Genomic DNA, 13,400 nt, shown 5'->3' with positions numbered 1-13,400 from the left:
GTTGTTATGCTGCCAAAATTTGGTTATACAGGTCAATAGGGTGGTGCATGACTCTCTGTCATAACCTTCTGTCGAAGAAGTCGACAAACGCAAAGCTTTCCACGAAACATCAGAAATGAATCAGGATGTTCGCCACGAACAAGAGCGTCATAGGGCTCAACAAAATCCGCATCTGTATTGTAATGATCTCGCATCTCATCCAACTCGGCCGCTACATGTGGACGCCTAGACAAGTTATCTGCTACCACATTCTTCTTGCCCGCAACATACACAAGCTGAAAATGAAACATAGACAAGAAGTTGTCCCATGACAAATGCTTCTCACAAAGCTTGGCCTGAGTGAGAAAATATAGCAATGGCTGATGATCAGTCTGCATAGTAAAATCCGCTCCAAGAAGATAGTGCTTCCATGACTCTAGAGCATGAATAACGCCAAGCAACTCCTTCTTGTAAATTTACATATGCTACTCTGGCCCTCTCAATACCCTACTCTTATAGGCAATAACATGTCCATCTTGCATCATGCAAAGGTGTTGTTATCTCTGCAAAGAAATGAATAGTCATAGTAGATGTACACGCAAGCCCCATCTCATTCATCTTTACTCCCATCTTCTCAGCTAGCTCTGGTGTAATAAAACTGGCCCTTACCCCCGAATCGAAGAAAACAAGCAATTGATGATCCCGGACCTGACCCCATTCTCTGCAGCTCTGAACTCGCATCCGCATCCCTTGATCCCAGAATATCAGGTACTAAACCTGTAGATAGACGGGATCTACTCGAAGATGATCTCTGGTTCTGGTTGTGGCTCATCAAGATCAGCCATAGTCTGGGTTGTCTTGGTATACATAGAGAAAGCCTGTCGACCAATGTTAGCTGATGTATAGTGCGAACCCGGAACTTGATACAATGATTCCCGAGTATCTTTGGCAATCCTATAACAAATCACTCAACTTGCTCCTTAAGAGTAACATTCTGAAACGAAGTCACCGGCAACTGTGCCTTCCAAAACTTTGATATGTACTATTCCATAGTCGAGCAACCAAGATATGAAAGTGTACTCCAAGTTGCTATCACATCCGCTTCAAAAGCCACAGTCATAAAGATAGCTGCAAATGTTCTCTTGAAATCCACCCAAGTCCTCGGCTGAATGCGGTTGTTCATAAGGCCATTCCACCATGACTGTGTATTGTCCTTCAGAAAAGTAGCGACTTTGCGAAGTTTGGAAGCCTCTGCAAAATTCTCACCATTAAAGGCGTTGTCGAACTAGTGGATAAAGGCTAAGGCCTTTACCTCATCCATCCCACCATGGAAAGTATTAAACTTGACTGATTGACCACCTTCCTTGTAATCTTTTGCTGGTCCCACAGGAGTAAGGTCGTCGAGGATTGGAGCAGCAAAAGTCCTCGTCCCTCCAATGTATCCACCATGCTCTTGGTCTGGTCCCAAAGTGCCATCATGTGATGGTATTCCTCCCACAAAACTAGGTAGAGTTCTAAAATCATATGCGTATCTACCAAGTCAGCCTCCTCCGTTCACTTCGAGTCTATGCTTTAATGGCTTCCAAGAGACAACGTTCAAAAGCACACTCCTCAAGCATTTTACGTGCTTTCTTCAGTGCACCACATTTGGCATATATGTCAAAGAGACAGATAACGGCTTTGATAAATCTTTTAACTTAATATCTCCACATGGACGTACGACAGCGGACTAGTCTACCTCCTTGGCGCCTTTCCTTGTGGGCTAGAATCTGCTCAGGGTGTAATACTTTGTCGAGCTCATCAACCTCGGGTTGTGGACTGTCCTCGGGTTGATTCCCGCAATTCTCCCATGAACTGTCGAAGAAGACTCACATGGAAAGCGTTATGAATCTTCCACGAGGCACGCTCGCCTTCTCAAATCTAAGCAAAACCCAATCACCTTACCTGAAGTGCAATCGGCATCTATGCTTCTCTTGAGATTTTTGACTGGCTCATCAGATTGATCATGTACAACCCTATGATTTTTGATGCTTTGTTGCTGAGGCAAGGGCCTCCCTATACAGGAACAGGTGAAGTTAATTACCTCGCCAAACAGATACAAAAATTAGCATTGTTTGGCTGCTGCTTTTGAGCTATTTGGGGGTTGTTTTGTGCTCGAAATCATGCCAGAATCAAGGGGCACATGGCCCAAGGTACAGAGAACAGTACAGGGACACTAGAGAGGTGAAAACAGGTCAAAAACAGGCCATAACCAGAAAATACAGCACCCTGAAATTGTCGTTTTTGGACTGTTTTGCAATCGTATGGATGCGTGGAACATTGGAAACAGTGCCCAATTGTCAGAGTACACTTTTGGGAAGCGTTGGGGCTAGAAACAGGTGAAAAACCAATTCCAGAGAGCTGTAATTGCTCTTCTTGAGTTGGAATTAGAGGGTTTTTGTCGAAGCAAGTGAGTTCTTGGTTGGGAACTTGTTTGGGACCAGTTTGGAGTTGTTATGCTGCCAAAATTTGGTCAATACAGGTCAATAGGGTGGTGCATGACTCTCTATCATAACCTTCTGTCGAAGAAGTCGATAAACGCAAAGCTTTCCACGAAACATCAGAAAAGAAATCAGGATGTTCACCACGAACAAGAGCGTCATAGGGCTCAGCAAAATCCGCATCTGTATTGTAATGATCTTGCATCTCATCCAACTCGGTCGCTACATGTGGGCGCCTAGACAAGGTATTTTCTACCACGTTCTCCTTGTCCGCAACATGCACAAGCTGAAAATGAAACATAGACAAGAAGTTGGCCCATGACAAATGCTTCTCACAAAGCTTGGCCTGAGTGAGAAAATATCGCAATGACTGATGATCAGTCTACATAGTAAAATCCGATTCAAGAAGATAGTGCTTCCATGACTCTAGAGCATGAATAACGGCAAGCAACTCCTTCGCGTAAATCTGCATAAGCTGCTCTGGCCTTCTCAAATACCCTGCTCTCATAGGCAATAACATGTCCATCTTGCATAAGCACTGCACCAATACTGCTGCCACATGCATCACACTGCCCCTGAAAAGACTTTCTCGAGTCTGGTAAAATAAGGACTGGCTCTGTAGTAAGCTTCTCTTTCAGAAGCTTGAATGCTTACTATTGTCTCTGGCAAGCCCTGCAGATCGTCGATGTAGAGCGAATTGATGGAAGCCCCTCCACCAAGGAATGTCTAGCCGCGCGCTATAACATCGCATAGCTAAGGTGTCCAAACCTAGCATGCCAAAGTGTAGATGAAACCGCACCCTGTGAGAGTAGAGCCTTGAGCTTGAATAACCAGCCATCACGAACCCCTCTAGCAAGAATTGGACCTGTAGCACCATCTGTAATAATCACCTTACCATCCCCAAAAGTGACAAAAGCTCCCAACGTGTCCAAGGAGGAAACCGAGAGAAGGTTGAAGGCTAAGTCGGGGACGAAAAGCACATCAACCGCACTATACTTGGGGTCTACTGAAGAGCGGAAGATAGGAATCCTCCCATTCCCAGCCACTGGAATCGAGTGAGAATCACACAAGGTAATGTACTGATCTGATGAAGAGGTAAGAGAACTGAACCACTCCCGCATGGGAGTCATGTGAGTAGTCCCACCGCTATCCACAATCCAAGCATCGGTCTGTGAAGAGGTCAAGGCAAGGTCCTGTGAGGCAATCAAAGAGACTCCAACACTCACCTTCACCTCCGGCACAAACTCGGCTCGGCTCTCAATCTGCATGAGCTGGGAAAGAGCCTCCTCCCAAGTGGGTTGCGTGGTACACCTTGACTGAATGAGACTTTGGTAGAAAGAGTCGAACCTGTCTAGAAGTTTGAATAGGAGTTGTTGCGCCATCCGAGTAGAGGTCATCTCGCCTCAGACCGCAACCAAATCATCCGATAGCTCTCGCATCGTGCGGGTCAACCCTGAGAGAGAGTTGAATTGGCTATACTGCAACTGGTAGAGCTCCTTCTCCAATCGCATAATATGGCCAATAGACTTGTCTACGAAGAGCTCTAAGAGTCTCTTCCAAAGACCATGGGCATGTGACTCCATTCTGACTTTCTGAAGGATAGAATCAGAAAGGTTAAGCAAAAGAAAAGTAAACACCTTGTGGTCTATCTTTTGCCACTCGTCTGCCGTTCCATGTGTATAGTCCTCCGTTGGGTGAGGCATAATCACCTGTGCCGCATCCTTGAGCCAATCCCAAACTTCATTGTACATACATATAGTACGCACCTTTGTCTTCCATATGGACCAGTTAGCATTGTCCAACTTGGCACTCTCCGGGAACACGGAGAAGCCGTAAGGTATAATTTGCAACTCCGATTAGTGTCCTCCTCAGAGGGCAAGGTACTCCACGTACGAGAGATGAAAGACTCCAAGATCGAATAGGCACAGAAACGCAACCGCAAGTGGACTCCTCCTCAAAACGGCTCGAGAAAACAGCCCGAGATGCCTCCGAAACACTTCCGAGAAGTGTATAAGCCTCCAAAATGTCGATGTCATCCAAAAAACCCAGTAAATCCGCTGCTGTCCGCAAAAAAACAGCAAGTGCAGAGCACTGAAAAACACAAAAAACAATGATTTTCAGCGACTTACGCGCACCCATAAACGTCCAAGACGCGTAGTGCCGATGGGGAGAAGCCAATCCTTGCGAGGTAGGCTGAGTTTGGGACCTCTCAGTTTGAAATATTTAAACTAGATCTCTCTCTCTCTCTCTCTGTGTGTCTCTCTCTCTGTCTCTCTCAGAATAGAGCCACTACACTGCCTTGTTTTCAGAACAACCTACACTCAGAGAGCTCATGGAGTCCAGAGACCAGAGACAGCTTGGATGTTTTCTTCTAGAGATGTAGAGACATAGAGATCTGATGCTACAGTCACCTAGTGGAGATAGACAGTCCCAGCTTACAGATTTTTTTCATCGAGCGACTCCAGCACCCCCTATTACTACTACACATAGAGGGGTCACTCTACAGCAGGAAGAGGTGGTTAGAGCTAGGAGACGACCTAGAGTTGTGGGATACCGGACCCGATGAGCACACCAGAGGGAGATCCACCAGATCCGGGCACACCATGAGCATGACAGATAGAGAGCGATACAGCGAGTCTACTCCGACCCTGCCACCATACTACAAGAACTCTTCACACCCTACCCACCTATCCATGATATCCTACACCCCCATTTTGGTACCGAATGGAGCTAGTTTGCATATCATGGTTGTATCTCCTGAGCATATAGCTACGCATCCATTAGAGATAGAGCTCCATCCCCTCATTTTACATGCACATGTACTCACCCTACCCTTGAGGACATTACTCTAGCCTTGTATCACCTTTTTTTAGCAGTATGTACCACTTTACTTTAGTTTTTCAGCACTTTTATCCTTTTTGGTTACCAGAGGATACACATATGTACATGGTTTTGTCTCATAGGCCGACTTCGGCCTCTAGAAGAAGACATTAATAAAGCTCTCTCTCTCTCTCTCTCTCTCTCTCTCTCTCTCTCTCTCTCTCTCTCTCTCTCTCTCTCTCTCTCTCTCTCTCTCTCTCTCTCTCTCGTGCATACTGTGTATTGTTTCGTCGATGAGCCATGAGCTTGCACATTCGCTTAAGCAACCATTTGTGGCTCCATCCTGTACCATACTCCACCTCGAGTGAGTTGATGACATATTTCTTGTCATCCTCAAGCCGATCACTACATTGCATCAAAAAGTCAATTAGTAATTCAAATAACAAACTATAAGTCATACTTTTTGATGTTAATTAATACTTACTCCCATGGAATATGAACTTGCTTTAGATATGACATGCAGAGATCTCCAATCTGACGTCTGAAGAGTAAGCCGGCTCCAAGAGGGAGAATAGACCCATCAGGCAGGATGTCGCACATGACGCCCAAATTGCCGGTGCAAGTGCGCATCGGCAATGGCAGGGGCACTGAGGGGGGCACTGGCAGCTGAGGCGGTCTCTCGCGAGTCGATATCTTTGGTGGCGTGCTACTCTGTCGATGATGCGAGCTACATGAATACAAACATACGGAAGTTAGGATGATAGTTCTTAAACACTACTTGATATTAATTCCATAATCGACATAAAAGAAATACCTCCGAGACTGACGGCCACTAGCCTATGACTCAGGTGCCACCTGAGTACGAGGAGGTACATCAGGAGTAAGCTGCTGACTCTCGTGATGTGATGTACCTGGGATAGGGGTCCTAAGCAAGCAAAGATAGCAAAAGAAACAAGTTTTAAGAGTACTTTACACAAAATAAGACTGACATTACAATTTTATCACTCCAGAAGCTCACCGAAATGCTCTAGTGTGATCCTCTACTCCTACATGTGGCTGGGATGACGTACCCTCTCCCGGACGTACTGGCATACTAAACCTCCCAAGAATCTCGATGGCGTCATCTAAACCTACGGCATCCATCTCCACATAATAGGACATAGCCTCCGTCAACGCCTCTCCTGAAAGTCAAGTGCTCCGTAGCAAAGTCTTGATGATGGTAAGCTTAACACTATGACCAAGGTCACTCATTGTATCTGTACATTTTAAAACAGCTATATGTCAGACTAACACAAACATATATAATACAACTAGCTCTCTCTTGACTCTCCCTCCCTCTCTCAAAAATAGCAATAATCAGCCTTTTTTACTCCCCCGTTTTGGGAGCGTTTCTGTGAGTCACGCCCCTCCGGTTGTGGTTGCATTTGGGGCCTCTCGTTTCCATTTCCCATTTCCTTTGCAGGTAACTAATGCTATAGAGAGCATCTTCTCCAACTTATTGAGAATGGTCTGGTGAGGAGGCCGAGATACCCAGAAGCCCACTTATCTTATGGGATACGATGTACTATCTTCCATGGAGTCTACGACTCCAAATGGTTCTCGAAAAAGCAGGCAATTTGAAAGTCGTTGATGAAACAGAGGCAAACCCTGCTGTAACAGCTGCAGGAAAGCCACCTGCCACCTAAGCAGGCATTGATGCTTGTAATAAAAAGGACCTTGAAGCACGCACCGAAATCGTCCTTCATCTCGGGGGCAAACAACTACAACTAGTTCGGCAATCTCCAACAACACATGAGATGTGGAGTCTTCTAAAAAAACAGTATCAATGAACCACTATGGTTTCACGAGTTCTTTAACACAAACAGCTAAATGAACTCACTATGAAATCTTTTCCTTCTACGAATGCTTTCCTAGAGCGCTCACAACGCCCCACTTTCTTCTTCCAAGCATGCAATGCCCCTCTCTCTCTGTCTCCATCAATCTCTCTCTCTCTCTCTCTCTCTCTCTCTCTCTCTCTCTCTCTCTCTCTCTCTCTCTCTCTCTCTCTCTATCTATCTATCTCTCTCTCTCTGGATAGAAGGTTGAGCACCCACATATTATTATGCTATCCCGTTTGATACACGGGAAACCCTCAGTGCCACATGACATCATCAGAGCAGAGCTAGCCACATGACCTATGCTAGTAGAGGCTCTTTTTTAGATAGCATGTTCTATCGAGCGAGTGCGACAGCTTCCCCCAGATAGACATCACATGGAGCACTTGAGGCATCCTGCCAACTAGCTGAGTCTGGAGAGAGTGGATCATGGTATGCACAGGTGACACAGTGGTTCAACACCCATGGTTTGGATATTCAGCAGCTACCACCCTTTCAGTACAACCCTGACTCACCACTCATTCGCCTTTCCCATGAGGAGAGAAATCAGGTGCTCAAACATGATGTAGCTATATATCAGGGAGACATGGATCACACCTAGACAGCATCTTCCACCAAAGATGTTGTACTACAAGGATCAGTTCATGACTATTCTAGAGGATGGCTTCATCAAAAGGCCTAGATACATGGATGTTTATATACCCCACAATGCTAGAGTAGCCATTGGACAGCTTCCAGTCTCTTCACACAGACTGGAGATTGAGGTAGGGCGAGCAGCTCATATCCCTAGAGAGCACAGGATATGCAGGATACGTAGAGCAGAGGTGGAGAGGGAGGAGCATTATGTTTGCAGCTCTCGAGCCTACCATGATATACGGAGCCACTACACTGCCTTGTTTTTAGGACAACCTACACTCAAAGAGCTCATGGAGTCCAGAGACCAGAGACAGCTTGGACGCTTTCTTCTTGAGATTCAAAGACATAGAGATCTGATGCTACAGCCACCCAGTGGAGATAGACAGCCCCAGCTTACAGATTTTTTTCATCGAGCGACTCCAGCACCCCCTATCACTACCACACAGAGAGGGTCACTCTACAGTAGGCAGAGGTGGTTAGAGCTAGGAGACGACCTAGAATTGTGGGATTTCGGACCCGACGAGCACACCAAAGATAGATCGACCAGATCCGGGCACACCATGAGCAGGCTAGACAGAGAGCGATACAGCGAGTCGACTTCGACCCTGCCACCATACTACAAGGACTCTTCACACCCTACCCACCTATGCATGATATCCTACACTCCCAGTTTGGTACCAGATGGAGCTAGTTTGCATATTATGGTTGTATCTCCTAAGTATATAGCTACACATCCATTAGAGATAGAGCTCCATCCCCTCATTTTACATGCACATGTACTCACCCTACCCTTGAGGAGATTACTGTAACCTTGTATCACCTTTTTCCTAGCAGTATGTACCACTTTACTTTAGTTTTTTCAGCACTTTTATCCTTTTTGGTTACCATAGGGTACACATATATACATGGTTTTGTCTCATAGGCCGACTTCGGCCTCTAGAAGAAGTTAATAAAGCTTTCTCTCTCTCTCTCTCTCTCTCTCTCTCTCTCTCTCTCTCTCTCTCTCTCTCTCTCTCTCTCTCTCTCTCTCTCTCACACACACACACACACACACACACACACACACACACACACACACACACACACACACGCCGACTTCGGCCTCTAGAAGATGTTAATAAAAATTTCTCTCTCTCTCTCTCTCTCTCTCTCTCTCTCTCTCTCTCTCTCTCTCTCTCACACACACACACACACACACACACACACACACACACACACACACACGCCGACTTCGGCCTCTAGAAGATGTTAATAAAAATTTCTCTCTCTCTCTCTCTCTCTCTCTCTCTCTCTCACACACACACACACACACACACACACACACACACACACATGCCCCACACACACACACATACGAACATTGCAAAGAGAGGGTGTGGGAGGGAGGAGAGCATACCTGAACTGCGTGACTGGTGTTCGCCAAGCAACACAGAAGGAGCTTCGTTTGAAAACCCCGGCGAATTTTGGGAGCCCGCGGGTACTGAGAATTCTCGAGCGTCCCTTAAGGGACGTAATCCAATCTACAAACGTCGCAAAGGCCGTCGTTATTTACCGTCGCATAAGCAAAGCTTAATTATGGCATCGCATAAGCAAGGCTTGGTCGTCCCATAAAAGACGTCAACTTTTTTATTAAAAAAATTGCGATGCTTATGCATCGGTCGTCGCTTATGCATCGGGCACAGCTTTGCTTATGCATCGCCTTCGTCATCGCTTAAGCAACGCCCATAGATTTTAGGCCGTCGCTACACACCCCTTGGCTAGTAGTGCTTGTTCCAGCGTCTATTCCGACGTCAAAAAGCATGCACTTTCTGACGCACACTCCAACGCGTTTTTCGACGCCTATATCAATTTTTGTACCGATGGTACCTGCAAAAAACAAAACCATGAGATTTCTCTACGCGTTTCTCTTCTTCTTGCGCCTTTTCTCAAGCTCTCTCCTTCTTCACCTCTAACAGATCTGGTGCGAAACAAGCCATCGAAAGTGCTAATCTTGCTTGTTGGTTAGCCCATAACACTAAGGTGAGATTGTTTCCATGTTTACTTGTAGATTTAGAATTTAGGGTTTAACTTTGTGTTTGTGTGCGTTCTTGCAGGTTTTAGGACATTTACAACTTCTTTTATTGCTCAAATAGGACGAATGTGAGTGCTCCAACCTTTAAATGCATATTAAATTTATTTAAATTAATTTGTATATTAACATTAAAAGAAAATTTCATGCTTTAAAAGAAATTATAGTTTGTGATATGAAATTTTATTTTGAATTATGAAAAAAAATTGTTTTGGTTTATTAAAAAATCTTGTTTTGAAGAAATTTCGTTTATATTTTAGGTTAAGTTATCTTATACATTAGGTTAGGTTAGGTTAAGTTAAGCTACGTTAGGTTAGGTTAGGTTAAGTTAGGTTAAGTTATCTTATAGGTTAGGTTAGGTTAGGTTAAGTTAGGTTAAGTTAAGCTACGTTAGGTTAGGTTAGGTTAAGTTATCTTATACGTTAGGTTAGATTAGGTTAAGTTAAGCTACGTTAGGTTAGGTTAGGTTAAGTTAAGTTAAGCTACATTAAGTTAAGTTATCTTATACATTAGGTTAGGTTAAGTTAAGTTACGTTAGATAAGGTTAGGTTAAGCTACGTTTGGTTAGGTTAGGTTAAGCTACGTTTGGCAATACTGCAAGCCATAGAGCTTACCCACATCGCATATTAAAAACAACACAATGGTAATTTGTTCGTCAATACGACAAGCCATAAAGCTTACCCACAATGCATATGCATTGTGGGAAAGCTCTATGGCTTTCCGTATTGACAACGGCTCGCCATTGTGTTTCCTGTATGTCTGCAAGCACTTTTCAAATCCTCAAATAGCTAAGCAGTCCTAAAAACAACACAATGGCAAGCCTTTTGGCAATGCGGAAGCCATAGATCTTGCTTACAATGCATATGCATTGTGGGAAAGCTTTATGGCTTGTCGTATTGCCAAACGGCTCTCCATTGTGTTGTCTGTATATTTGCGAGCGATTTTCAAGCGCTAAAATTTTCTCGTGTCCCTAAAAACAACACAATGGCGATCCATTTGGCAATACGGCAAGCCATAAAGCTTGTCCACAAGGAATATGCATTGAGGGCAAGCTCTATGGCTTTCCGTCTTTCCAATAACTTGCCATTGTGTTGTTTTTATGTCCGCAAGCGGTTTTCAAGCCCTAAAATAGCTAAGCAGCCCTAAAAAAAACACAATGGTAAGTTTTTTGGCAATACAACAAGCCATGGAGTTTTCCCACAATACATATGAATTTTGTGCAAGCTCTATGGTTTGCCCTATTGCCAAAAGGCTAGCCATTGTGTTGTCTATATGTCCGCAAGCAATTTTCAAGCTTTAAAATTACCTCGCAGCCCAAAAAACAACACAATGGCGATCCGGTTGGCAATACGGCAAGCCATAAAGCTTGTCCACAAGGCATATGCATTGTGGGCAAGCTCTATGGCTTGCCATATTGCCAATGGCTCGCCATTGTGTTATCTATATGTCTGCGAGCGGTTTTCAGGCCCTAAAATCGCTTCGCAACCCTAAAAACAACACGATGGTGAGCCGTTTGTCAAATTGGCAAGCTATAAAGCTTGCCAACATCGCATATGCATTGTGGGCAAGCTGTATGGCTTGCCATTTTGCCAAACGCCTCACCATTGTGTGTTTTATTGTTAAGTTAGGTTAGGTTAGGTTTAGGTTATAGGTTAGGTGAGATTAAAGGTTAGGCTAGAGCTAGCGACAAATTAATAGTACAAAAAACACAAACGGACTTTGAAGATGACTCGTGTACTTCAAAAGACGTAAACGGACTTTGGTTAGGTTAGGTTATAAGTTAGGTTACATTAAGTTAGGTTAGGTTTAGGTTATAACTTAGGTTAGATTATAGGTTAGGTTAGAGCTAGCGACAAATTAATAGTAGAAAAAATGCAATCGAAATTCAAAAGTGCACACAGACTTCAAGAACCTTAATACATAGTCATTAACCAATAAAGACGAGATTATTACCCTGTGGTCCTAATCTCCGTGCACCTCTAGACCGAGGTGTGCGGGGATCGGGCCTAGCTAGAGAATGTGAGGTTATTAGAGCTAGCAGCAAATAGTAGAAAAAACGCAATCGGACATCAAAAGTGCACACAGACTTCAAGAACCTTAATATATAGTCATTGACCAATAAAGAAGAGATTATTACCCTGTGGTCGTAATCTCCGTGCACCTCTAGACCGAGGTGTGCGGGGATCGGGCCTGGCTAGAGAATGTGAGGTTGTTAGAGCTAGCAGCAAATAGTTGAAAAAACGCAATCGGACTTCAAAAATGCACACTGACTTTAAGAACTTTAATATATAGTCATTGACCAATAAAGACGAGATTATTACCCTGTGGTCCTAATCTCCGTGCACCTCTAGGTACCAAGGTGTGCGGGGATCGGGCATGGCTAGAGAATGTGAGGTTTTCATGTATTGTCATGTACTTAGTAGTGTGTAGTTATAACAACTAGAGTGTTTTAATTATTTGTTGCATCATTGGTAGATAAAGTATGGACGATAGGATGACGTGTCCTTGTGGGCATTGCAAGCATCATATCTTTTGATAACAAAACATATGTGACCAACAAATACGCAATCACGGTCTCTTTTCGATAGAGCAACTAAAGACGTGCGTTATCAATCTCCTGGTCTAGAGATTGAAGGTCAAACTCCGCAAGTAGATATTGCTCCAACTTCATCCCAGAGAAGACAATTTTCAAACGAAGAGCCATCGACTGAGTCCTCCCAACTAATATCTAATGCGGCATTTCAAGAAATAGAGATGGAGCAGATATTGGACACCTTCCTTGACATGGATTCCAACATAGAAGGCGACAACATTGAACGTAGTACTGTGGAACAACCTCATCCATCCTGTTCATATCGACAGCATGATAGCAACGATAAAGAGAGCGAGATGATGCAAAGTCTTGCACGCATGCTGCGCTACACTGGTGTAAAAATCTCAGTTCTCCGTACCGTGTTGGCAATGCTTAATTTGCACATCTTCAAGAATGTGGGGGAGATCATATGGAAAACCATCACTGGAAAAAGGGCGAGAAAGGCCGAAAGAGATGACTTGCAGGCTGTGGGTCGAATGCCAAAGATGTGGCCTCGACTTAAACCAATGGAAAGTTTGCTATACCAAAAGGTCCATGGGTTCTGAGTCTTGTAGAAGAGCAACAATTGAAGAAGACTATATCTTCATTCAAGACTCCCACAAGGTGTATGCGAAATTTGAAAACGGATTTTACAAGAGATGAAAATCTCAACGGTCTTAAGTCCCACGATTGGCATAAATTTTTACAGTTCATCTTACCTATTGCCATAAAGGATTGTTTGACAGATGACATTAGAAGAATAATCTACAAAATCAGTGAGTTGGTATGCTGGATCAGTTCAAAAGAGATAAGAGAAGACAACATCGATGCAACACGCTTAAATTCTATTGAAGTAGTGTGCATGGTGGAGAAGTACTTTCCAACAAACATTCTTACCATCCAAATGTATGTACTTGTGCATGTGGTCGATGAAGTTGCAGTTGTTAGGGTGGTCTATAACAGGTGGATGT

General features: G+C 44.1%; 1 pseudogene; it reads right to left on the bottom strand.

Annotated features, from left to right (window-relative positions):
• Positions 1–4,073: 4,073 nt before the first annotated feature.
• Positions 4,074–4,598, bottom strand: LOC147434222 (uncharacterized; annotated as a pseudogene).
• Positions 4,599–13,400: the final 8,802 nt, after the last annotated feature.

Source organism: Adiantum capillus-veneris, chromosome 19 (genome assembly GCF_014529385.1).
Source record: "Adiantum capillus-veneris isolate H3 chromosome 19, ASM1452938v2, whole genome shotgun sequence".
NCBI classification, from domain to species: Eukaryota; Viridiplantae; Streptophyta; class Polypodiopsida; order Polypodiales; family Pteridaceae; genus Adiantum; species Adiantum capillus-veneris.
The sequence above is the reverse complement of the archived record's forward strand: the minus strand, read 5'-3'. Positions and strand labels throughout refer to the sequence as shown.